Here is a 27,483-nt window from a genome sequence, read left to right as displayed (position 1 = left end):
CAAGAGAGAGCAGTGAGAATAATATTGGGATCTTTGTCAAAATTCTGTTCAATTTGTGTTTTCCAACTAGTCTGGGAATTAATCTGAATAAAATAAAGAAGCTAATAAACTGATTTTGATTCAGAAGTAAAAGTTTAATCATCCAGTGTAGAAGTAGATACTCTATGTACATAAGAGTTGTGAATGTGAACCTGTTGTTGAACCTTCAATGAGTCTTTATTTTCCACATCATTCCAGTTTTCATCTCCACATTTCATTTCCTTCCTGACCCTGTGTATCTCTGTGTGACCAAAACCAATGACATGTGAGCTGTTTGATTTGAAGAGAAAGAAGGGGAGAGGGATGGGATGGGATGGGATGGGATGGGATGGGATGGGATGGGATGGGATGGGATGGGATGGGATGGGATGGGATGGGATGGGATGGGATGGGATGGGATGGGATGGGATGGGATGGGATGGGATGGGATGGGATGGGATGGGATGGGATGGGATGGGATGGGACGGGATGGGATGGGATGGGATGGGATGAAGGTCCTAACTACTGAATATCCACCAGCAAAGCAGGCCAGCAGCTCCACATTTAGCCTTGGCACAGCATCCCCTGCACTTGTCACTCCTGAGTTAGTTGGTTTTGGTTTAGTCCTGGTTAATGAAAAGGCCAGAGCTGTCCTTCCATCTTCAAAGGACAAGATCGTTGAGAGGTGCAAGGGGTCTCTCTGCAGACCTTGATGAAAGTAAGGCTACAGGCTGCCCTGCATTCTCCATGAATCCACACAGAGGTAGACAACTTGTTGGAAACACACCTCTATGGTTTTTAGATTTTGAATTTGGGGTTTTTCTGGGTGGTAGGTTTTTTGTACTGGAAAGAAAACAGGGCTAAGTGAATGGTGATGAGAGGTATCTGGGCATCTTGGAGGGTTCCTTCTGCTTTAAGCAGAGAGGAAAAAAAGACATGCAGAACTTCTGTTTTGATGAACTGACTCTAGGTGGCAACAACACCCTATGTAGCCTTACTAGAGGCTAGTCAGGCAAAGACTAATGCTGCTTACAGAGGAAAAAAAATTATAGCGTTTTCAGTACTGCTTCTAGAAAATTTTACAGCTGATCACACCAGCTGCTCATTGCTAGAAACATTTCCAGATTCTGCCAGTTTTCATTGTAATAGAGGACTTGGTTTTCAACACGTATTTTGAATAAGAAGCTGCATGTTTCATTTTGTAGCCATAATACTGCAGGTGTGCAGAGGAAAATTAGCAAATTATTCTCTTTTGGTTATCTTGCTTGGATGGGCAATCTCAGGAAGGGTATGTATCATCCTGATTTGTAATGATGCCTGTAAAAAGTGCACAGATGGATATGTACAACTGCAGTTCTGTAGCATTCACTGAGGATGTTCCTGAAATGCCACTTCACCACCTCGTCAAGAAAACAGCCACAGAGATACCTATGAAATGCTTGACACATATTCTGCGTAAAACACTGTGTTATCTGCCAAGAGATTTGTAATGCCCTGTGTCATTCCATCTTCACTACATATCCCGTCTCCTGGGCTTTGGAGTAGCTAAGCAAACACTTGAACTATGTAAAAATTCTTACAAGTATGATGGCCTGCAGCATTATCACGTTTTTCTCCTAAGTCAGCTTAACTCCACTGACCTTGAAATATTTAAATGTGTTATTGATGTGTTCACAGGCAAAGGGAGTAAGCAGAGAAAAAGATAGAGCTCTGATTATCCCTTGTAGAAAAAAACCTCTCAATGTAACCATTCTATATACTAATAATGACCGTAGAAAATCTTTCTAGTGCAATTACAACGTGCTTGTAGCAGGCCAAAGGGTCTGATGGCACCTACAGGATATGATACACTTCTTTTTTTACTCTGTCAAAGTGACAAAGCTGTAAACCCCTCTGATTAAATCAGTTTGTTTGTGTAATTGACCCATTCACCTGCATGTTGTCAATTAATCTCCTCTGGACCTTCCTCCAGTATTTCAATCCTCTAAGCTGGTTTCAAAAATTGGAACTGTCCTTTAAAATGTTAAAATGCATGTCCTGAAAGCAATTTCTTCCTTTATTACCAAAGTGTGGAATTTCCCTTAAATAATACTGAATCAGATCTCCAGATTCACAGTATTCTAAATAAATATAATACTCTATAACCCTGTAGGCTGATTTTTTAATAAATACTTATAAATTAGTCAGGATTTATTCCTACTAAGAATATATATATATATATATATATATATATATATATCTTATCCTATCTAGCTATCTAGGATAAGAGTGCCCTAAAAAGGAAAACCAGAATTCACTATCCCTTTTAGGTACTTTATGTCAAGGTTGTGTAATGCCTGTTTTTATTAGTATTTCTTCCTTTCAATTAAGTAGTAATTTTATTATACGTTTTTCAAAAAGTCAGGACATGATGGCAAAAGTGGTGGAAATGCAATTAGAAAAATTGGCTATGTCTATGACATATTGTCCCTCTTCCTGTTTCTTCTTTCTCCTTCAAGATGTTAGCATTTTGAACAGACCTGACTTTTATACTTTACATAAGACCAAAATAAAAAGAGTGGTGTACTGGGAGTAACACATTTTTCTGCCAACAGCTAGGGTCTCTGGAAGCTTAGGAAGTGAATTGTCAATGCCAACTATCCCTACAGCAAAAAATGGGGAATATGCTTGCTGAGAGCCCAGTGGGTTTCCAGCTGCAGCAGGGTAGGACATTTGCCACAGTCTCAGCCAGTATTGATACAGGCAAAATCAATGTGACTGCAGACAGTGAGAATTCAAGTGTAGGAACTGATAGGTATGAAATCATGTGTTCTCTAACTCTTCAGTATAAAATTGTGCAGGGATGTGTTTCACCATTCCTTTACCCTGTGGGCATCCCTCCACCTTGGGTGTCATCCACAGCAGTGAAACTTTCCCAGTGATGATTAAAATGTTCCCTGAAACTTGCAAACCAGTACAGTCATCAAAGCTTATCATCCACCTAAGCTAAAAGTGCCATGCATGAAGTCATAAAAAATAACCTTGTCTCTCCAACCAGCCAGTGAAACATCAAACCCATAAGTGACATGTCAGATGCCATACTATGTTTTAAGATGAGACATCCTACAATAAATAGTTCTCAGAAGTTTCTGTTGTTTGTTGTAGTTTGTTGGCTTTTTTTCTCAAATAGGGTAAGACGTTACTTTGTATAAATTAAAGTGTTCTATTTTCTAAATTAAATTCTTTCATGTTTACAATGCAACAGTTTGGGTGCAATATGGAATGTCATTCTCTATTGACATTCCATATTGCACAGTTTCAGAGAATCCACAGGGGAAAAAGATAAGGTTCAAAACAGAATGTCCCATAAGTGCAGATTTCTTATTTTCTTATTTTTGATTCACCTAAAGGAAGCCACTCCATTCCCTGTTTATTCTTAACAGCTGTATCCATTTCAAAATAAGTTTTGTTTGGCAAAAGAGTATCACCTTTTCAGGAGTTTGCCTTCCACCAGGTTTACCCAAACTTTATTTGGTAGAGCATCACCAGCATGGAATAGAATAGCTGTCCGTGGCAATGGCACAAGTCCTAGGAGATATTTGGCTGTTTGCCTGTGGTTCTATTTCAAAAAGCTACTCTCTTCTTACTTCCACATTACAAGTCTCCATTGTGGCGTACAATCCTAAATACAACCCTCATTACTGGAGTTGGAAAGTAAAGCCACTCTATGACTGATCTATACTAAGCTCTCACCACAAGCTGTAGAAGAGTGAAGACCTAAACCACTCTTAGACTTTTTGATTAGAGAAATAAAAACAGATTTTATGTTTTGTGCTTATCGGGTAAATTGGAGTGAAGCAAACCTCCAAATTAAATTTACATTGCACCAGTTGACTTCTTTCAATAAAAACCTATCTTTTTTAATTGCTTCCCTGTTACTCAAGTTTCCTTCAAATCCTGGAGTCACTTTCTCATAAAAAAATTTTATTCTGTTTTCATTTTTCACTTTGGCTCTCCAATTGACTTTTACCATAATTTAAGGTTTGGGTTTTGGAGCTTTTCTACAAGGCAAGCAACATTTCATGTAAGATCTATATTTATTGTACAAAAATTGGTTTTAGGACAGTAATCATTAATGGTAAATCATTGATTCAGATATTGAAGTTACTATTAAGGCTTACAGATCGTAGTGATGCAGGAACATTAATTCAGCCTATTCTGCCTGCAGTGGCCTTCTTACTATATGCATCATTAATTCCTTTGTGTGAAAGGAATATAGAAAATAATATATTCAAAGTAAGGAGGAAGTTGAAAGGAAAAGCTGTAGTGTCTTTGGCTTCTCTATTTTTGGGACTTTAAACCTAGAAGCTGCAGTGTTTAGTTTTCTTGGTTTGTTTTTCTTGGTTTGATTTTTTCAAACTTTACAGAATCAAAGAATCAACAAGGTTGGAAAAGAGCTTTGAGATCATCGAGTCCAACCTGGGACCTACCATAATGTGAATGCTATCACTGTCATGCCACTGGTAGACACAGAATCACATCCCAGAGAAAGCTGAGCTACTACTAGATTGCCATTTTCCTCCTTACTGTTGCCTGGGGCAGGGGTAGGGTATGTAGTTATTCATCAACATTTTAATGAAAATTCATCCTGACTCTAAAAAACAACAACAACAACAAAGAACAAAACATTATACAGATAGTGTTGGTGGCAAAAGACTACTGAAATGCAATTGTTACCATTTTCTGTGGTTGCTTTGGCTGTGCCATCACATTTTGTGATGTGGATGGGAAATGTGAAGGGTAACAGCCATTGCTGGTACCAAATTGCTGCACAGACTCCATCTGTGAACCACCAGTTGGGTATTTCATGTAAGGCAAGAAAAGATGGGCACAATTTTAGTCTGTTGAAATGTAGTACAGTTTGTTGAATCTACTTGAACAATTCAGACTGGTCTAACACACAAATAAGGATTTAAAAAACTGTGATTCCCATGTACTAAGCAAAGAGCTTGAGCCTGAGGATTTGTTTGGGTGATGTAGCTTATAAAAGAGTGAGAAGGTGTTGCGGTTTAGGAATGCATTCTCCAATTTAGTATTCCCACTAAAACAACGCTGCCACTCACTCCCCCTTCCCCTGCCTCTGAATGAAAAAATGAAAGGGAAAGATCATGGGTTGAGGTAAGGACAATTTACTGGAAACAAGAAATTGAAATGAAATAAGAAAACAAACAGTAACAGCAACAATATTAATAACAAGAGTTATAAGGCAAAGAAACTATTTACATGGAAAACCACAATAAATACGGACGAGCTCTTCCCGACCATGTTTCTCACCCAACCAGAAAAGGATGCCTTTCTCCTTGGAATCACAAGAGATTCCCTTTCCCTAGTCCCTGGAAATGATGTGAGGAGGTACCAAATAATATTAGGGTCTGGCCATGCCCCCCTCCAGGTTATCGAAAAACTTAACCCTGTCCTGGCTGAAACTAGTTCAGAATGTCACAGGTGTAGTAGAGCTCTGTACTGCATCATAATTCACTATCAAATTTAAGCATAATTCAGGTTTATATATAAGTAAAATCTCTGTTAGGTAGAAGTAGTTTTCAGTTGGCAGAACATCTTGGGATATGAGTGTTCTTGTCACATTGTCATCTTTCCCAAGATATATGAAGTCCCTACTCTTTTTGCCAGGCACATTTAGCATGTTGTTGTACTGAATATGAAAAATACATATCTAAAATGGGTGAATCTATATTATTATGGGAAAAAAAACTCTCTTAATGTCTCCAGTTGGGAGTTTTGTGTTACTAATGGCTGCAAGGCTTGAAGTGAAAATTTTGTTGTCTGGGGATTGTAAGATTTTTTTTTTAATGGAAACATTCTGTCTCTGAAGAACCTAGCTTCTGTTGGCTTTCACCTAGTAAGTTTGCATCTGTTTGAAGAAACACTAATTGGTCACTTATTCAGTGTACCCCTGAGCTGGGTTGAGTATGAACACACAACAAGTTACTAGCACCAGTAATCAAGAGGTTTTCAAACTGGAATGGGAGGGTGCTTAGCAGGATTTCTTAGATCATGGATCATACAAATACAGATCTGCACTTGCCATGTGGATGTGTCTTTCAATACCTGAGTCCCTGAAGGGAATAAGTTTAATGCAAATGAGTTTCAAAAGAACATTTTGCGGTTTCCCAGCAGCGTTGTCCTTGGCAAACTGTGGAAAAAGAAATAGCCGAGTGTGCAGTTGGAGAAGATGTTCACTCAGGCACAAATGGGTGACTGTGGCTGTGGGACATTAGCCCTTCCTGTATAAAAAAAACTAATCTGCATCTTAAATGAGAGATAACAACTAGTATCATTTGTTGTCATAGCTTCTCCCTTTAACCATCAGCAGTAAATGCTTCAGAAACTTCAAGAAATTCAATAATTTGCCTAAAGATGAGTTTCTGTTAATGATTCTTTCCCTGTCCCTCTGGCTTTATGACAGGCTTATGCATTGAAATATTAACATTTTTATCCCTTTACACGTTTTACACAATCTAGTCCTTTCTCCAAATTTAATCTCATGTAACAGTGAATGCTTTTACTTTAATAGCTAGTATTTCCTTTCATCCCTTTCAAATTTATATCTTTTTAATTCCGCTGGATGAACTCTTGTTCTTAAATTATGAAAAAAAAGTGCCTAGAAATGTAGGATTTATCTTCTTTGTGCCATTCATTATTTTCTATAAAGCTCTATCATGTCCTTTCTTCATGCCACCCAGATACAAAATTTTATCTCTCAGCCTCTAGTCGTTTGCATTGCCTGTCTCCAGATGATCTCTGTATCTTCTGTATCTATTCTGCCGCTGAGTTCTGAGAACTGAACAAAGTACTCATGCCGTACCAAATAACCAACCTTCGGGAATTACAGTATTTCCAGACTGATTTTTATTTTCCGACTAGCATTTTGTTCAACAGTGATGCCCACTGAGATTTCCACAGTAATGCCAGGACTTTTTTTCTTAGCAGTTCTTCTAGATTATGGCCCCACTAAGTTATATGAGTGACCCAAAATATGCCATCCAGTGTCATGCTAACCCAGCATTAATCCCTTTGTCTGCCTGGGTGTTTATTCAGCTCCTTAGGTTGGGCTTCCCTTTACTGTCTCTGAGGCTTTTCAACAGTAAGCAAAATTTAATAACAGTGTGAATTCTGTATGTTGCCACATCATTCTACCCCTTTCTGGATCAAAAATATTAACTAGCCCTTTTAATTTAGGTGTTCCCTCGAGATGGCATGTAGTCACAGGAGGCCACTAGGAGTTTAGATTTGGGATGCATCTGCACTGCCCCACACAGTGAACACAAACACATTGGGGCATGTCTGTAATGGCCCAGCCCAGGGATTGTCTGTTTCCCAGCAGGATCCCTCCCTGCTTTGTTTTCAGTGGCTGTGGTATCTCAGCACAGCAGTGCAGGGTGAAGGACGGCCATGAGCCTAGCCATGTTGGAAGTCAACCCCATCGTAGCCATATTTGCTTTCTGACAGTTTTGAATGCTCAACAGTACTTTCACTCCCACCACAAATTTGGGTAGAAGCCCTTATAAACCTCTGATAGTTATTTTGTTAAATGGTCAGCTGCAAGTCTGGATATACGTATACATACTTGATTTTCCTTACACCAGCACCTGCGCAGTGTGGTTAAAATATATATATATATAGAAATAGGAAGATTGTGAATCTCAGCACGCCCCAGATACCATAGACCTGCTAACTACAGTGCTCCCTCTCAAGCCCTCCTCAGCTCAAAAAACTTTTGGCGTCCCTCATCCCTGAAAGCCACTTTGAGCCAGTGCTGCTGCCACAGCGGCTCTGCCCATCTGGAGCTGCCTCTGAGAAGCAGCCAGCAGAGCTGGGAAAGGCCTGTGTCCTTTTGGCACTGCAGCCCTTCTGTACTGCTGCAGCCTTGTCTCCTCAGGACAGCCAGAAATCTCAAGCAATGGTTTAAAATATGCATTTCTTCCCAAGGTGAAGAAAAAAATTGCTCTGGAGAAAGCATATTTTCCTTTTACAAAAGACACAGTCTGCAAGTTCATCCCCTATTTTAGCATATTCATGTTTTATTGCTTCCTTCAATTATCACTTCAGCTTATTTTCCATGTACCAAAGTCCCTAATTTCCAAAAGGACTGCTAGCCTATAGACACAGAAAAATGGTTTTGCACTGTCTCCTGTCAGAACAATTATTACAATTATTACATTATTTAAAATTTATATTACACATATCTAAAAGGCTGCAATTAAATTAGGTCCCTTTGCACTTGCCACAACCCAAATGTGTAACTAATGGCATTTGAGACCCTCAGGAAAAACATTTAATTTTAAGGTAAACTCCTCAGGGCTGAAATTACCCACATTTTTGTTCTGTGGGAAAACAGTGCCTGGTGTTGGTGCAGCCTAGGCTGCAACACAATCCTAATAATAATAGTAATGATAATTACTGTTAGTATTAAATTATGTTACTTCAGTTTTATCACTGCTTACTCCTATCTTTTGTTTACATATGATGTGATAAGAATGTGTGTCATTCCTTCAGCTGAAGAATTCTTTATGCAAGGTTTTGGTGCTGGTTAAGGATACTCTGCTTCCAGGGAACAAATAGGCCAATAGAATGTGTTTGGTGGGATGAATGGTGTTCAGAATAAGGACAAATGGTGAAAGACAGGAGACACTATCAAGGCTGTTCTGCTCCATGTGAGTGTTAACACTTGTCCAATGTCCCAGGATGAATTCCTTCAGTACACTGAGTTACTGGAAAAACCCACTGCACTGACAAAGACACACGTTACTGCTGAGTCAGGAGATGGCCACGGTCACACCAGCACACATTCTTTTCAGTGTTTGGTTTTGGGAGGTTTGTCACCCTACCCCAAAGAAGTAGATGCTCCTTAAAAATTGCTGCCAGAAGGAATTCCAGATGTAGATTTTAAACATATTGTCCTTAAGCCAAACTGGGAGATACGGGGACAAAATGTCAAAATGCAAAGGCAGGATAGCTTAGCGTTAAAATGTTACAAACTGCAATTGCTGATTTAGTACTGATTTATTACTGCAATGCAAGGGTTTAATATTTGTATGTTTCATTCCCCTCTCTGTAAGTGTAGAATTATTGTGACTGCCAAGCAACAACTTGGCAGGGTTGCAGTTAGTGCCCTACTCTGTAAATGCTATTGCAAAAGTTAGGTTCCAAATGACATTAAGCCAGTTAAAAATTCAAGCAGAGTTTAAAAAAAAAAAAAAAAAAAAAAAAAAAAACAAAAAAAACACCAAAAAAAGCCCCACACAGTAAAACACTTTGCAAGCACTAGAACAGTGACCTGGCTAAAGTTTTGTCCTAAAGATACAGGTGATATCCATCTACAAAAATGGCTTATCTCTGTGAGTAAAATATCACTGCAACCTCGATAGGAAAAGTAATCTAGATGGCCCGGATACCTGAAAAATGTCCAATTAAGTTTTCCTGTAAATCCTTTAAAATATCACCCAATTGTCTCAACTGCCCCTTCTGGAAATGCTATTCTTTACCTTCAGCCTGGAGAGGGAAGTGTTTAAAAGCCTGTGTGTAAAACTGGATCACATAAAAGGATATCAGTACCCAAGTGCTTTGTATTTGTGAAGATGAGATAGTAAGCATGCCTTTCCTATCATTTTTCTGTCCCTTCCTGTGTTTCCACCTGGGAGAAAGTGCTATGAATTTATTTTGTAAGAAAAATGAATAGGCATTATAGCAACAGCCTTGCTTTCTCGTTGTCAAAATAATGACCATTTCTTTCAGCAATGTTTTCATTGCTCAGCTTTCTTTTCTAAATGTATCTTAAGTCAAAAAGCATTCCACACTCTTCCAAAAGAGTTTAGATTATGAAATGCTTTCCAGTTTTTAGAGGGATTTTGGAGTTTTAGGTTTTTTTAAGATTATATCTATTACGAATATTGATATTCCATTTGATTAAAATGATGTGAACATCCTTTTATATCAAATAAAATAGGCAGAATTTCTCCTATGCTATGAGATCCAGGATGCTGCAGATCTTTCACTTCTCTAATGTTACTCTTTCCTCCTCAAAGCAAGCAAATTCACTGTAAGGTAGAATAAACAAACAAACAAACAAAAAAAAAAAACTCAAAAGCTCTGCTCTGCCCTGGCTGGATTTATATTACTTTTTTCCTTCTTTTTTAACTCTTGAATTGGTATTTAGCATGCAAATTAGGTAGATAAATGTGTGGTGAGCCCCTGTCTTTCATAGCCAACCTTCTCTCTCCCCCATTTGTGCCACCATTGTCATTTGGCTGTGTGATGGCCTGCCAGCAGCTCTGCTGTAAGCTGGGCTGCTTTGTGAAGAGCTCCTGTGGGGGTCTTTCTTGTCTTTGGCAAACTCCTCACAAAGAGTATTTTCTGCAGTGTGCCAGCAGCTCTTGGCACGAATTCGTCAGCTCACAGTGACTTGCAGAGCGGATACTTAATAGTCATCCCCTGTAGCTTGGCAGTAGCTGAGATGGATAATGCAGCCTCCAAGTTGCTCCTTGCATGTTAGGCTTCTTCTGCGTGGCAAACTCAGAAAGTCCAATTTAATCAGCATAAACCAGGGAAAGAGAAAATGGGAGATCCGTCTTGCACTTCGAAGGATGTTTTGTCAACTTTACTACTATTGAGAGAATAAGAATGTTGCAGGCAGAGAAATTAGGAGAGGATAGATCCAACAAGCCGATACCACTGAGCCTTCAGTGCAGGAGGAGGAAAGGAAGAAGAACGGAGGAACTGCCTCAGCTTTTGTCAGTCATGTCAAGCAGGGAGAAGGATGTGAAGATGCGCGTCCCTGACATGCCATAGGCTGTTGCTGTAGGAAAACATGCCACTCCCCAGACTCAGGATAACCCTAAATCTCAAACATGTCAGGACACAACGACGTCCCCCACATACCGGGCTACTTTACCCTAATCCATTTTCAGCCTTTCCCTCCTCTTCCTTCCAATCACCCATGCTTCCCCTCCTGTTTGCAGCACACAGGACAAGTGCTTCAGCTCCTCAACCCTTAGGGCCTGCTGCATAATACTGAATGCTCTGCAGAAAAGCCCCGTGGCACCCTTGGATCATGAGCCGCTGTCCGGAGGGGTCCCAGAAGCAAGTTCCCACACAAAAGGAGTTCATCACCTGAGGATGTGGAGCTAAACCACTTTCACGAAATGAAAAACTGGTGTTAAAAATTTGGTCCGGACTTTGTGGGGTTTTTGTGGTGATGTTCTGGGACCAAACTGCAAGGGCAGGAGGGCAGCAGCGAGAGTGCAGGTGAGCTCCCATGGTTATTTCGTGTCATGGGTGCTCCATGGGTCCCTGCTGCCGTGGGATCCCTTCTCGGGGTGAGAGTGTACCTCTGCGTATGTTTTGGGGACAAGTCTCCCAGAGGAGGCGGAGAGCCGGCACGGGGATGCTCTGAGCCGAGACACCACATCCCAGTCCGAGGACGCAGCCGAGGTGAGGACGGCGAGGCGCCCTCCCAACCTCCGGCCGGGCTGGGCGGTGCCGGGGGCCGGCTGCAGGCGGAGGAGGAGGAGGAAAAGGCCAGGATATTCCTGAATGAACGGCTCGCTCCTCACCCCACACCTCCGCCCGGCTCCCGCCTCCCTCCCGCCACTCGCCGGTGTCTCTCCGAGGCGCAGCCAGTTTCTATAGCGACGGCGCTGAGCCGCGGCTCTTCCGAGTAGTAACAAAGCCGGCCGGGGCTCCGCGCCGGGGCTGCGGGGGGAAGCGCTGCCGCTGCCGAGGACGCCCGACAGGTACGGAGCGAGGGTGCCCGCCCCGGCCCGGCCCGCCGGGCGCTGCTGCCGCCGGGGGGCGGCTGCGCGAGGGACAGCGGCTCCCCCGGGTCCAGCGGCGGGGAAAGGGGGCCACGTCCGTCCGTCCGTCCGTCCGTCCTTCCGTGCGCTGGCGCCTGTGGCAGCCGAGGGACAGCGGGAGGGGCTGCCGCAGGTGCGCCCCGGGTGCGCCTTCCCGCGGGCACCGGGACGGGGCAGCTGCCCCCGGGTACCCCCCTGCCTGTCCCCGGGTACCCCCTGCCTGCCCCGGGTATCCCCTGCCTGTCCCCGGGTATCCCCTGCCTGTCCCCGCGTTCCCTCTGCCTGCCCCGGGTATCCCCTGCCTGCCCCGGGTATCCCCTGCCTGCCCCCGGTACCCCCCGCCTGTCCCCGGGTACCCCCTGCCTGTCCCCGGGTACCCCCTGCCTGCCCCGGGTACCCCCTGCCTGTCCCCGCGTTCCCCCTGCCTGCCCCGGGTATCCCCCGCCTGTCCCCGGTACCCCCCGCCTGTCCCCGGTACCCCCCGCCTGCCCCCGGTAACCCCCGCTTGCCCCCGGTACCCCCCCGCCTGCCCTGGGTACCCCCGGCTGCCCCCGCGTTCCCCCCGCTTGCCCCCGGTACTCCCTGCCTGCCCCGGTACTCCCTGCCCGCCGGGGAGGCGCCGGCACGGGCGGGCTCCGCGCCCCGGGTGGCAACCGGTGTGCTCGGCTCGGCTCGGCTCGGCTCGCCCCTCTCCGCCGGGGACAGCGCTGCTCTTCGTCCTTACGGTTACCCCTTCGTAGTAATACTGATAATTTCGCTGCTGTTGGTGGTGGTGTTGTTGTAAAAAATATGACCTCCCCCTCCCCTGGAAATTTGGGGGTTACGGAGTTTCGTTTCTTCAGGTTTATAAAGTAATGATGAATAGGGTAATAGGCTTAAAATGCGCTACTGAGTTAAAAACAAAAACAAAAACCAACAAAGATGTAAAGGATTGGTGTTGTGGAGTAAACAAGACAATTACTGCTTGTTTTTAGGAGTAAGTGTACGGAAAGGTTTTAGGTAAAATGAGTCTGTAGCTTTCCGAGTCAGAAGGCTGAGATGGTAGAGGTGACAAACGTTTGCTTATCTCGGGCGGCCAAGGTTAGGCACGAACAAGCGTCTTCACCTCCTGCGATACCAACGTCAGAGTGAATGGGAAGGTCATTAGCAGGTCATTAGCCTGAGCAGTGCTTGTGGTGAGTGTAATCGATAACATCCGAATGGTAGTGGCTGTGTGAATAGACACGGGTCTCTGCAGAAGTTTAAAATTCAAAGGAACTTCCTGATGATGAGAGAAGGCTGACCCCGCATGATGAGGTCCTAGGGAGCAGTCGTTGTTCATTGCTGAGTGATTTAGGAAATAAAAGAGATCCTGGGCCGAAGCAGAATTGTGCTGTGACATGTATGCAGCCAGCAGCACGTTCAAGATGGGAATCTTCCCGGCTGTGAACAAGGGGAAAAAGGGAAATAGTACATGAGATGAGGACACGGTGACTGAGGACGTAGTTATTGAGTAGGTGGACAAGAACTGACATTTTAGGTAAAATGTAATGTAAATATCAGATTATTTGAGATTGAAAACACTATACATAATGTAATATCAGGGTATCAAACCTCAAAGGCTAAGAATTGACTGGAAGAAGTTTGAGAAGTGTATAAATGAAATGCTGAGTGAAAAGTGGAGCTACCTGTACCATTAGGTAAATGATGTGAAAACAGTGGAAAGAGAAGATACAGTTCATCAGCAATCATGAATACAAGTAGAAAAGAAAATGGAGACAGACTTGTCTTGCAAGAGATGTATAAATAAAATGAAGTTTTAAATGAGTGTTGATCAAGTTTAAACTTCCCTCAATATAACATTTAAGTCAGTATTATTGTAATAATATGTGGACTGGAATTCTAAGGGTTTTTTTAGAAACATTAGTCACAAAAAAAAAAGTGAAATTTCTTAGATATGTTGATTGCAGTGGTTTGCCCAGTGTTTATAAGTGGCTGTCCTTCTCTTCTTTCAACAGTGTCACAACAGTTGTTTTGCTGAGTTATAACCTTCTGAATGACCTCTGTTTTTCATGCAGCACTGGAAAGCAAACTCTTGAGTTCATAAAATGTGTAAAAATGTAGACCTCGGATTTAGTTTAGCATGATGGAAAATAGCATTTCAAGACCACACTGTGGACTACCTGAAATTGAATGCACTTTTTTTGCAGGAAATTGAATGCACTTTTATTGCAGGAAATAAAAGGTCAGCTGTGCATAATAAGGACCTGGACACTTCTACCCCCATAACTGCATGGCAGAGAATGAGAACCATCAGAACTCAATATCTTGCCTTAAAGTGAAAGGGATAAGCAAAATATTATGGTTTTGCTGCCTTGTGACATTTCAGTCCCAAAATTGTTCCTTGTGGAACAATTGCAAACTCTACTAGACAATGTTTATCAGTGGAAAAAATGTAGTAGTTGAGGCAGTACCAGGAAAGAATGCAGTAGTTCAGTACAGATAATACACCCCATAAAATAGCCTGACATGCATAAGGGCTTCTAGTGGTCAACAGTTCTAGCCATTAGATCACAGTCCCTCAGACTGTCATTTCACATCTTTCTGGTGCTCCTCAGTCTAGACTAGGTTTATAGGAAGCCTGTTGTCAAATTTTCTTGAAAAGCATCATCTAAGGCTGTGCACTCTGTGCCTTGGTATAAGGCCACTGCAGGAGTCTGCTTGCCACTATTCCTCTTGCTGTCTTCAGTCTTAATATTTTTATCTATATCCTCGTTTGCTGTTAAATATTTTTTCTGGAGAGATGTACATGTGCTTGCTGTAGCCAGCAGCCCTTTCAAGTGTGCAGGGACACTTATCACCTGCTGCCTGGAGGCTGTGATTTCAGTCCTCCCAGCAAGGTTGCTAAGGAGTACTAGGGATCCTTGGAGAGCAAAGCTCAGGAAATTCTCCTGTGGCCTTTGCACACATTGTGTGCTGAAGCAGTGCCTGTCCAATATAAACTACTGTTCTGACAGTAATATGGTATGACCAGATTTGTACCTTATGTATCACACTGTAACAGAAGATAATTGTGACTTTCTAGTAAAAACAAAACATCTGTGAGTGTGAAAATGCTATGATAAGCTGCAAAGAGGTCAGGCCTCTTCAAAATGTACCTTAGGTTTAAAATTCATTTGCAAAGACAAATCAAGAAGTACAAGATGTGCAGCTTTTAACCTACTACAGCTCTACACTTTTTAAAACCAAATCCTGTGTGTTTCATTCAGAATGTTTTTTTCCTGCAGAGATGATGCAGCACAGCATTTTAGGCACAATAAATGCAGTAATTCAACACCTTTCCTTTTCCCATTTTATTTTTTCCAATGAGTGGGCACTTCAGTAGAAGTTGAAATAACTCAGCAGCACTTTAAGTTTAGTCCAGATAGCACGAAAAGATGGGATATTCCACCATCTCTAAAGCATTGAGCAGAGACCTGAAATCCATTTATGTTCTGTCTGATCTCTCTTGCTATTTCCAAGAAATTTAGCCAAAGTGTTACAAAGCTGTGTTTCTCTGAAAGACTCAGGTTCACAACTGTTTTGTATATATTGCATTTTGAAAGTAACATCTATAAAGATTACCACCACTAGTGGTGATTCAGAAATTGGAGAAAGGAATAGGGACAGACTGTCTCATCTCTTAGCTTTTCTACTTCAACTTGGAATTGCTCAAGTTATTTGCAGAGAGGTGGCCTTGTAGAAAAGAGAGAAGTGTGACAATCTGGTTTTGAGAATAACTGTAAGGAAACCTGATGGTGTGTGGGGCTGTAGTGAGGAAGAAGGAGGGGGCTGATGTGCAGCCCATGATGCAGACTTGGCCCTGGAGTCAACAGGCATGGTGGGAGAGTTACCTGGGACTGGGATGAGGAGTCAGGTTGAGACATGACTCAGACTGGGACAGGAAAATCTGGTGTTAGACTGTGTGCATCAGTTCCTCCCAGCAGATGGCCCAGCTCAGGGCTGAAGGCTTCTTTTAGGCCCCCCGTTTGTAAGCCTTCAAGGCTGTGTTGGCCATGTCCACGGCAGAAGGTGTTGGTAAGGAAACCCAAACCTTTCCATAATAGTTTCAGGGCAGGTGTTGTTCCAGGCAGGGGAACTGATCTTGGCAGGCAGCGCATGGCAAAGAAAGAAAACTCCCATTTCAGATGGATAGCCAGTCTGTACTCAGGCAGGAGATGTTCTCCTGTGAACAGAAAGAAAATATTCCCCCCTTGGTGACTCACCTGATCAGACTCTGCTTGAAAAAGCATCTGACCTTGAAGCTGCTGCTGTGGAATAGCTTTATGTGGAGGTATGACTTGACCACTGAGGAGCTACACTGCAGGTGTTTACCAAGAACTTGCAGATGCCATTTGCCTCTCAATACATGATGGGAAGACCTGGAGTATTTCCACAGAATACTTCCACAGAAGTATTCTCTGTTAAAAACCAACATGCTCAAAACTCAAGCTGATACTGGCTTTCCACTCTTTAAACAATTCCTACAAGTAATTCTCAAAAAAAGCTTTAAAAGGCTTACCAGTGTTTCTACCAATATTGAAAATATTTAGTTTATTCAGCTAGAATTTTATAAATATCTTAAGCAGAAATTTTGAGTAGTGTTTGAATTACCAGGTGGAGTGTTGTATAACGTGTGTGTAATGAGGGCTTTTATCTTCCTGTATCTTTCAGTTCACTGAATTACACTTCTATGCTGTTAAAGTGACAGCTAAATGAAAGTTAAAAAAATAAACAGTGCTGTGTTTGGTGCTAGGTTCAAATGGTATAATGAGTGAATTGCAGGGCAACAAATTATACAATGAGAATAAACCAAAAACAATAACTGCCGACTATACTGCAAACTCAGTGAAGCTTCCTGTGGAAGAAAATGATGAGTTATTTTATGACTAAAACTGTATTGTAAAATATGTATTCAGTGCAATGCTGATGTTTTGTAATGCTCTAGTACTTGGGTTTGCTTTCAGTATATTACAGATATTTTACTGTGTCCACTGAATCAAAGAGCACTTTTGTAGCTGATGCTTATTCCTGTAATCAAGTTGCCTCTCATTCTCTGACAAACTAAACAGATTGAGCTCTTTTAAGCTTTCCCTTGAAGGAGATTTATTCAGCTCCTGAATATTTTTTTTTGTGACTGTCTCACTGTTCCTGTGAGAAACTGTCCAAACTGCTCATAATCCTATAAAGATTGTGAACATTGTCACTGTGCAAAATACCTTAGTTTGACTCCCACCACAGCCAAAAAGGTAAAGGTATCTCAGCTGTGTTTCCCTCCCATGTTGCTAAATTCGTGTTGCAGAGATCTCACACTCAGAGCATTTGTCTCTGTGGCTTCTCTATGTCTCTGCTCATTACAGGGGGGTTGGACTAGATGACCTTTAAAGGTACATTCCAACCAAAACTGTTCCTATCTGTGATTCTGTATTCACAGTGTGAATTAGGTATGCAGCTTACCTGAATAGCCGAAGCTTTTTCTACAGTAATCTCATACACTTATAATGCAGCTAGCAAGTACTTAAATGTTAAAGAGAAGAGCTTTTTTTGTGTATTCATGCCTCATTTTATTTGTATCACTTGAGCAAAGTTGTTAGGGGGAAGTGCTCTCTGTGCTTTTCAAGATTCTAATGTGGTTCTCCTTTCTTCTCTGCCATCACCACAGCAGACCTAAAGTTGTCTTTTCCTTCTAATGGGCCTCTGAGATAAGTCCCCGATGTTTGTGCTATTAAATTCAAGGTCAACACCTTGAATAACACTTGTTAAGGAAATGGAAATTTAATATTATCTTACTAGTCAGATCTATCTAAAAAGACCAAAAAGGGAAAGCATCTTGGGACATTATTTACGCTCAGGATGATGGGCATGGGTACCTGCTCATTTAAAGATCAGTTAACAATGAAAAAATTAATTTCTGGCCCTCTCTGTGTTGTAAAAATTAGAAACAAGTATCTATCCAGTAATATAAAAACTGCCCTCTTTATATTGTAAGTTTGTCTTAGCCTGAAATATCAACTTTAATCTTAAAATGCCATGTCTTCCATAGGGTAAAGAGAGAACAGAAAGCATACCAACAATGAATCATCTGTTTTTGTTATCAGTCATTCAGACCCTTTGGTGATGGATGGGTGAATAGATTGAGCCTAGAGCTCTAAGCCAGCTTGGCAGCTGGCAGGTAAGTCCCTGGAAGCTCACCAAAATGCTTTCTGAAGCACCACACTTCTGGTTTACTTGTTGTATTTAGCAAAATCATATCCTAGAATATAAAGTATCCTCTTAAGACAATAGGATCACACTTAACCATACATCTACTATCAGTGGAACTTAAGCATACAGAGATTGTACATGTGCTCTGGTAGGGATCTGAAGAAGGATAGATGGATGCTTTTTTTGTTGTTTTTTTGAGTTTTTTTGGATGGGGAAATAGAGAAACAGCTCTTACAAGACTAGAAAAGAGCAAGTCAGAACTGAAAACAAATGATGTGTGTGCGGATGATGTGAGGGTGAAGTAATAATACTGCATATTGATAAATCCCACAAAAATCCCAAGTAAACCGAGTTTCCAGTAAATTTTGTATTATTTGTTTCTTAAGGATTAATGAAACTTTCTCACACGACTGCTCTGCTCAACTATGCCACCTGACAGGCAAGTTAAAAGCATTTTGTTAGCCTGGAATGGAGAAGCAGTGGGTGCAGTGGTATCTCCCTTCCTTCCCCTGGTATACCTCCCAAGACAGCTTGTTCCAAAGTAGTGTCCCGTGCTAATGGCAGCATTTAAGATTCTTTTTATGAATTTATTGTAACATGGCCAACACATCTGCTTCATGTTGAAGTATGGTTTTTAGACTCTAAGGACAGTTCTCTGTGTGTTCATCAGTGTAAATGTAAGGCTTCACTAATGCATATTGACACAGATTTATTAAAATCTGAATTCTCGTTGACTTTGGGACTGAGGGGAGGGAGGAATGGGAAAAAAAAAAACGCACAGAAAGAAACTTTCTGGGGTGGCTCATTTAGAGTGCAGTTTTGGTATTCAGGTATGGCTATGAATAGATTGAAGAGCCTTCTGAACTTTATGCCCTTTTAAAAATTAAGTGGCCTGCCTATTTTCTGTTTCAGTAAAGCAAAATTATTCATGAGGAGAAATGTCAGTTGTACCAGTCTTATAATTAATTTTCAGTTTAATAACATTAACAGGATGCTTCACTCACTGTTTGTCATTTTACAGATAGCTCATGTAGTGCATGTGTGGGCATTTGAAATTCTGTAGGTATCTTGAGAGAGAAACAGCTTTTCTCTAGTTCTAGCACACACACACACACACACTCGCATGCACACACATTTATACGTGGTACCTTCTCAAGACAGCTAGAGTATTTTAAATTATGCATATATGGACATGTATATTTATATTTGCCAGACAGACCAAGGGTATAAATTGTCATCATAGATACAGGTGTGGAAATTTTCTGCATCCAGTGATGCAGATTACTTTACACACCCATTCATCCCTGTAACCTTTTGTCTGCCTTTTGCTCAAGGAAGAGAAACAATTTCACACAGTATGATCAGTAAAGTGCAACTGTGGACATAATTCTATGCAGGTGTCCAAACCAGAATTATCTATCCACTCACTGTAAAATAGGAACTTGTAATAAACAATCCTGCTGCATACTTGATGCCTCCTCCTTTTTACTGTTTTACTCTGCAATTCTTTCATTAACAGTGTTATATCTTAATGTTTAGCTTTTTCCCTCTTTTATTTTGCTTACAGTCTTGTCTGTCTGTGTGCAAAAGAGCCAGCCTCATTGAAACAGATTTTTTTTAAAGAGTTAAAGATGTTGTTTTTTGAAAGAGTTAAGATCTCTTTTTAAAGAGGTTTTTTTGTTTCAAAGAGTTACCCTTTGTGTTTTAGTTTGCTGCTCATGCGTTAGCTATGTCAACTGGAGCACAGATAAAGAGTAAAAAGAGGCATGAAATAAAGCTATGAGAAATAGTAAATACTGGGAAATAAAATATATGCAATGATCAGCATGTGGCTGTCTGTATTGAAAAGTAAAGCTCATATCACTCCATTACTGCTGGTCCAGAGCTCCTTTGATCATGTTTGAAGAGTTGCTTTTGTCTGGGAATGTTCGGAGAGTTGATACAGGTCGACTTCAATGAACACTTGCTTTTATGTTTGTATATTCATAAAATTTAAAATTCAAATGCAATGCACATAGATTTGTGTGTGTTATAGCAATGTGTGTGTTATAGCAATGCACATAGCTGATGGATTGGGTTCATTATTTGCTGTTAAAATATTAGCAATAGCTTTCGTGAACAAGACACAGTAACACAGATTTTGCTGCACAAAATATAGTGCCTAAACAGATGACAGTGCAACAAGTAGGGTATGTCAGAAAATTCCAAGGAAGGAGATAATAGTATTTGGCATCGGTTTTGAGTCTCAATGGATTTGGAGTGGTTTGATGTGTTTTGCGGGGGTTTTTGTTTGTTTTGGCTTGTGCTTTTTTATGGTGGGGAAGATGGATGATAGGGGACTTCCAGGAAGAAATATTAATTACAAGTGGAATTTCTGCACTGGCATGTGTACGAGAAGAAATTTCTGCTCTGGCAGTATGCCTGTTAAAATACCTAATTTTGCACTACCAGACACACTGCAATGCTTGTATCAAATTTTCTAGAGAATACACTGAAGGCGTGCAGAGCGCTCAGACAATGGGCAAAGCCTGAAAAAAAAAAAAAGGCAAACTGAACCCATATATTGGAAGACATTATTGTTCTGAGAGAAGAAACAAATCTTGGGAAGGCAATTTCATCAGCATTCATAGCACTAAGCAGTGGCCCAGTTCCTGTGCTGCCAGCTCCAGAACTGACGTCACCTGTCCACCATGACATACTGGACCACTCAGACTGTACACAAATACTGAGCAGCTGCCTCACACAAATCCAGTTGCATATCTCAAGCAAAAGAAAGACTCTAGTCAGAGATATGAATGGTTATTCATCCATTTGCAAAAAGAAATGCAGTGTGCTAGGCAGCAAACAGCAAGCATCATACATTCACTGATGAGCAAAGTGATAATGGGGAAACCACAGGGAATTATGTTGATAGGAAGTGGGTAAATATCGGGGGTCTGTTCAGCTCAACCCACTGGTTCCAGGGAGGACACTTGACAAAGCTCGCATCTTGCATACAGCCATACAGCTCCAGATGTCCATGAAACTTGGTTTGTTTTTTTTTTTTTTTTCTCTGATTTTTGTCTGCTGCGAGTCTGAGAGAAAGGGAACTGAGTCCTAGTTCTCTGCTGTGCCTCTCCAGAGTGCCAGCTGCACTGGAAAGACTGAAGTTAAGTTGTTGTGTTCCTGCAGCTGGCTTTTAGGCACTGGGATATGACAAGGAAGATATGCACAGGTCACACCAATTTTTGGGTTTCTTTCAGTTACACTGGAACCAAAAAGGGCCATTGTTAAGGAATAGACAGTATAGAAACTTATTTGATCCCCTGCCTAGACTGTGTGAGTTAGCTAAATGGTGAATATCTCACATTGTGCTATCATTATTGTTCATCATTGTGACAGGCTGGAAAGAGCAAACATAATAATTAATACTCGGCATTGTGATAATGCCATTGTGCCCCAGCTTTAAATTGTTTAAACAAAGCTTCTCTTTTATTTAAGTAACTCCCTGATAATTCTGTTAAATCTTTCTTTTCTTCAGTCTTGAATCAACTCTTCAATAGAGACATCTTGTATTTAAGTGGGCTTAAAGGCGGGGAATGTCTGTGTTTGTATGTGTGTGTCACTTCCTTTCAAGTAGAGAACAGCTATGACTGAATTACTTTCTTCAAATATCAGATAAAATTATCCAGCTAAACATTATTATGCACATACATATCGTATATGTACTATGTATTCTATATTGTATATATGTAGATTAAAGAATTAATGTATTTATGTAATGTTTAAAGAAATACATTGAGCTACTTTTCATGGAATCATAGAACATTTTGGTTTGGAGGAAACTTCAGAGATCATCTAGTTCCAACCCTCCTGCCAAGGTCGGGGACATTGTCCACTAGACCAGGTCGTTCAAAGCCCCATCCAACCTGGCCTTGGATTTCCACTTTCTTTTTTTTCTTTTTTTTTCCACTTCTTTTTTTTCTTTCTTTTCATTTTCAGAAATGCAGTGTTTTATTCCATTTGAACAGCATCACTAGCAACAATATTCTATCTGATGTGGTTTCTTTTATGAAGAGATACTAGTGCTCATTTTCAGTGTGAAAATTGCAGTTTCAGCTTTTATCTATGCATTTTACTGAATATATAGTAATGGATTAATAAATGTGGAAGCATAGTGTGTAAAACAACACTCTCCCTCCTTTGTAATACTTGCTGGAAAATGCACTGTGTGTTAGACCTGCTTTTGAAAATCAGAATAATCAAAGATGAAATATATTATAAAGAAAAATATCTGGAAATGTGAGTGTTCCTGTTAAAATGTATACATATAAATTTTATCTTTATTTGATAGTGCAGTTCATGGGTGGTTGAAATAAAACTGCATTCCTCACTGAGAGTCAGTGCCCAGGGGCTTTGTGAACCCTCCAGCATCAGGAGGGTTCATTATGCTCAGATGGACCTTCAGACCTGTCTCTGCTTTTGCTGCAAATGGTAGTGGGCACCTTGGTGAGAATGGGATTGAAGGGGTGTAGGTGCCCCAAAGTGACCAGGGGAGAAGGACGGTGAGGATGGCACCCAGATGAGGTTGTGGAGATAACAGCCACATCTCAGTGACCTTCCAAGGACACCCACTTCAGGAGACAGTGAGTGAAGCCTGATGACTCACAGAAGTGGGTGGGAAGAATAGATTGTTTGCTGTTGTCTGAAGACAACAGAAACGCACATCCAGCAGCAGCACGTGTTTGCCAGCATAAAAATGAGGATGAGGCATGTCCTGTTCGCCACGTCACTCCATTATCAATGGTGTCATTGGTACCATTGTATCTTCATTATCAATGCTGAACAGACTTTGGTTACCTGTGTCTGGGTGCTTTGTGAGTGGGTGGTTTGGTGTGTGATCAGCACCCTCCCATTCTGTAAGATTTCACACTGAGCTCTTCTAAGTTCTTGGTACACGGTACTGCAATATTGTCTTTTGGACTTTTCAGGATGTGAGGTTCAAACCAGATGATTTCCAGAGGTTCCTTCCAATGTAAATTGTTCTGTAATTCTGTCACTTGAAAGCAGCAGTATGTTCCATGAACTTCACTGCATAGGTCATAAGATTAGTATAATATAAGTTTATGGTAATTTCTTAAATCTTATACTTTTATCTTCATTGGTTTGAACTACCCATGCTTTGTTTTTTAAAAATGGTTTTAAGTGACCTAGGTACAAAAAAAAAAAAAAAGAAAAAAGAAAAAAAAAGGCATTTCTGAGCATAAAATTAGTTTGAAATAATCTTGCACTAGAAAAAAATTCATTCAGTGTATCTTTCTGATCAGAAGGCTGTAAACCTCTGAACTTCAGGGACTTGGGGTTGAAGCACCATCTCAGTTGTTGGCTGAGACAGGATCAATCACAAACAATGAGGATTATGTATCCACTTAAAAAAAAAATACAGTGCCCAGACTGAACTGTGCAATTTGCAGACCTCATCTTGTCGCATTCTTTATGGTGCTAAGCTGATTGTGTGAGGCTGGAGCCACAAGTAATCTCTCTTATTCAGCTCTGCTGCAATATTGTTGGACATACAGAATGAAGACTAGTTACTCAAAATCAGGCACATCTGTCAGCTCTAGCACAGACCAGGAGTTGTGCTTTCAGTTTGCTACTTGTCTGACAAAATACAGTTTCTTTAAAAACACTGAAGGATCTTCGGTGAACCCCACCAGCCTTTACCCTTAGTAGAATTCTCTGTAAATGAATCGAGCCATTCCTCATGGTGGTGGTCTGACAATTCAAGGAGTAAATGTACAACTAAATAAAGCAGCTTTCTCCTGAACTTTGCTATTTCACTGTAGCTATTTTACTGGTATTTTCAGTATCAAATGAGTGCTACAATTTGATCCCAAATACCTTTGTGTTCTATCAGTCTGTTGCTATTTATTCCTATTCATTCTCATCAGTGTGGTGGGCAGCAGAAAGTATATTTCATTACTCCATTTCTTTTTATATTCAGATTACTGTATCATCTATTCTTGTATAACACACATTTTCCTCACCTCTCACCACTCTCTGTGCCTTAAAACTTTTAAAATTTGATTCCTGTCACTTGTAACATACACCTTGTAACCTACACTTTCCTAGCTGACTTGACACTTCCATTTCTTCCCTTCCCCCTTAACCCCCTTGTGCCTTTTTTTGGCCATTTCTCTAAAGTGTATAATTCTGTTTCTTTGAAATCCCCCCCCCAAATTCACCTTGTGTATCAAACTTGGTTTTATTCCACTCAGTCCTTCTCCCCCTGTACATGCTGTGTTTCCTTAGCATGCTGATTTAGAAAGCTTTTTCCTAAATTTTCTTCTCTTGCACTTAGCCCTCTCTGCCCACTCCCTACAGCAAAGTCTCTCCAAGTCATCATACTGCTAATCTCTTTTCTCTGATTCACTACTCTCCTCTGTAAGGATCCCAAGACTTCCAGGTAACAATTGTATAAATTGTGTTCTGTGATCAGTTGCACTCAGGCTACAAAAGTAACACAATGTGATTGAGCCTGGTGGCTTTGCACAAGTATAAGAGAGAAAAGATAGTGAGCATTTACTTTGAAGGTCCTTTATTTGCCCCATTTAGATCTTTTGCTTAATGATGTGGTTATTAAGGTGTTGCTGTAAGATGCCTTATAGGCTTTAAAGGCTAATGTGCAGTGCTTTAGTTCGTTTCTCTTGAGTAGCTGAGTTAAAATCTTACTGTGTGAAATGGTTAAGGATTGCTGTGGATGGTGAGTGGGATCTCCAGTTCTTTCATAACCACTGGTGTAATAAGCCAGTGGTTCCACCTGGTGTGTTCAGAGAATATGAGACACATCTGAGGCTGCAGTGTCTCCTTTGGACGTGATGCTGAGTCTGTGTGAGTGCATCAAATACTTCATTCACATAATGTTCAATCTGTGAGTCCTTCAGACTTGATATCCTGCCAATGGGGCTGCCACAATTCGTGTATTCATAAACAGTGTCCTTGAGATCTTGTCTGCTCCTTTCTGCATAACCCAGTGTATTAAAAGGACTTTATCTTTCTGGGGAAGGGAACAGTATCCTGTGGTTTTTATGAATGACTAGATGCCATCATAGTTGTTTACTGATGATGTTCCCTGGTTGGAGTTATATATTATAGCACAGTTGTTTCCAAGATTTAATAATGTGACAATTAAATTTATTTTCTTTTTTGGTAGCAGAGCCAAGGAGAAATTGATGGTTGTTTGTGTCAGTTTTCTAGTCAATTCAGTATGACTTTTGCCTTAGCAGGGGTTACAGATTTAGGAACTGAATAAGTGAGACAGTAACAAATTTTAGAAACATCAAAAAGGTATCCTATGAAATAGCAATCAGAAAAGCAAACAGTAGTAGTTTAATTCTACCAGCCTTCTCCCTGTTACCCAATAAATAAGCATTTTGCCTGAGAAAGGCTTGCACATGCATCCTAAGAAAATGTTTGCATCCAAGATTTAATTCCTGCTGTCATTTTACAAGGTAAACTCAGTGACAAGTTTTGACAAACAAATCCCTCAAGTAAAGTTTTTCTTAGCACATCTTTAGAGCTACAGGCTACCATAAGGAAAGCAAGAGGAAAACTACTTTTTATCTCAAACAAGGGATTTTTAAGAGAAGCCAGTGTGCTTTGTTGACATATTTATAAGCATTGCAACTTGTTTGGTTGAATCGCTCTTGATTTACACAAGAGGTTTTTTGTCTAATGAATTATCCATATGCTGTGTTGCCATTTTTCTTGCCAAAAGACTTGTGACTACACTGACAAAAAAGGAGAGAATGCTTTTATTGCTGTAGGATATTTTACAGAATTTTACAGCTTTTGATTTTACAGAATTCAGTGGGATCCTTGAAAGCTAGAGATTTGGGCATAGACAGTATGATATACTATCACCTTTTGCTGTGGACAAGGAATGCTTCATTAATAAAACAAAATGGGCACGGTCTAGTGAGTATACTTAACATAAAATTCACTATTGAAGCAGCTGCTTCTCCCCGAATCCCCTTCTGTCTTATGATCTATCCTTATAGTAATGTTATGTGAAGCCCACTCAGAAGCCGGGGTGCCTGGGAGAAACTCAGAAAAATCATTTTTCTCCCTGTTTTTCAGGGAGAAAAATCATGAAAATTAAGTTTCTCAGACCTTCTACTGCAAGTCTTGTCACTACATATACACAAGGTGTTTATGTGCAGGAAAAAACTTTGGAAGGTATCTGTGTGGAGGAGCACTGACAGACATTGTGTGAATAGCAACATTTGCATAAACTTTTTAGTAAGTAGAGATGAAAGTCTCCATTTTCCATGGTTACTGATCCTCAGATATCCAGTTCAAACAGACATATCTGAGAATGAAAGGTACAACTTCTGCTGTCCTTTAGGGTATCTCCTATCACATTTCAAAGTGCAGTCTGCTGTGGCTTAACACTCTACAGTGATGACTTACAGATAGGCAAGATATATTGGCACAGGTTGTAGACAAAGCTCAGCATATTAGCACAGGATCATAGTGTGGGAAATGGTACATGAGGCTGGCTGATTCTCCTGCAAGCCAGATTAATTTAGCTCATCCAGAAGTACATGTTATTATGGCTAGGTTGGTTCCACTATGAATCCTGCTCAGTTATATCAACTCTGCACTGCAGTTTAAAGTGTAGATGTACTCACTGTTGCAAAATATATCCACCACAATTACTGAGAAATGCTCCTCAGGGTGCACTTTCTTTGGGTGCACTTTCTGAAAGAGTCCTCCAGAAGCAGAGAGGGACAAATAAGAGCTCAGAAGCTCTCAAGTAATATTGCAATCATTTGACTCTGGAGCAGAATTGGATTTTAATCAATTTCACGGAGAGTTCTTTCTGTCAAGAAACCAAGCCCAAGGGAAAAGGTCTATTTTAACTTGCTGCAAATTATGTGGCTGGTGTTTGCAGAGATGTAAAAAAGTCAGATTCACAGTGGATGCTGCCTTTTGCAGTGATTACTAGTGCAATAGTTGTTAACTTTCATAAACTTTGGTTTAGTAGGCTAACAAACAGCAGTGTGCTATCCTGGTGCTTCAAACATGGATCTGTCCATGAAAAAGTTATAGCATAAATAAAGGATAATGCCTCTTAGCTTTTGAATAGATAATATATCTATATAGGATTTTTTCCCTAGATCTTCAGTCTTTGCAGATTATACACATTCAGCACACCGGAAATGAAAAACAGTGAAATATGTCTTATCCCCCAATGTCTAGTTAATTAGTTCATTTCCTAGCATATCTTTCTAGTATCACTTTTTGGAAAAGAAACTTACACAGTGGAACATTCAGAAGCCTTATATTCACTTGCTTAAGTGAAAGCAGAGCAGAGGAGATTCATTATTTAAAATAGTTTAAAGAAAGC

At 40.8% G+C, this 27,483-nt stretch overlaps 1 protein-coding gene across 1 annotated transcript in view; it reads left to right on the top strand.

Moving 5' to 3' along the window:
- Positions 1-11,656: 11,656 nt before the first annotated feature.
- RNF182 (ring finger protein 182) overlaps positions 11,657-27,483 on the top strand; it is a 34,086-nt gene continuing 18,259 nt past the window's right edge. Inside the window, exon 1 of the mRNA XM_063160126.1 lies at positions 11,657-11,810. The gene's annotated coding sequence lies outside the window, so the exon portion shown is untranslated. The remainder of the gene's footprint in view (positions 11,811-27,483) is intronic.

Source organism: Melospiza melodia, chromosome 1, assembly GCF_035770615.1.
Source record: "Melospiza melodia melodia isolate bMelMel2 chromosome 1, bMelMel2.pri, whole genome shotgun sequence".
Classification (NCBI taxonomy): domain Eukaryota; kingdom Metazoa; phylum Chordata; class Aves; order Passeriformes; family Passerellidae; genus Melospiza; species Melospiza melodia.
Note: the sequence above shows the minus strand (reverse complement) of the source record. Positions and strands in the feature narration are given on the sequence as shown.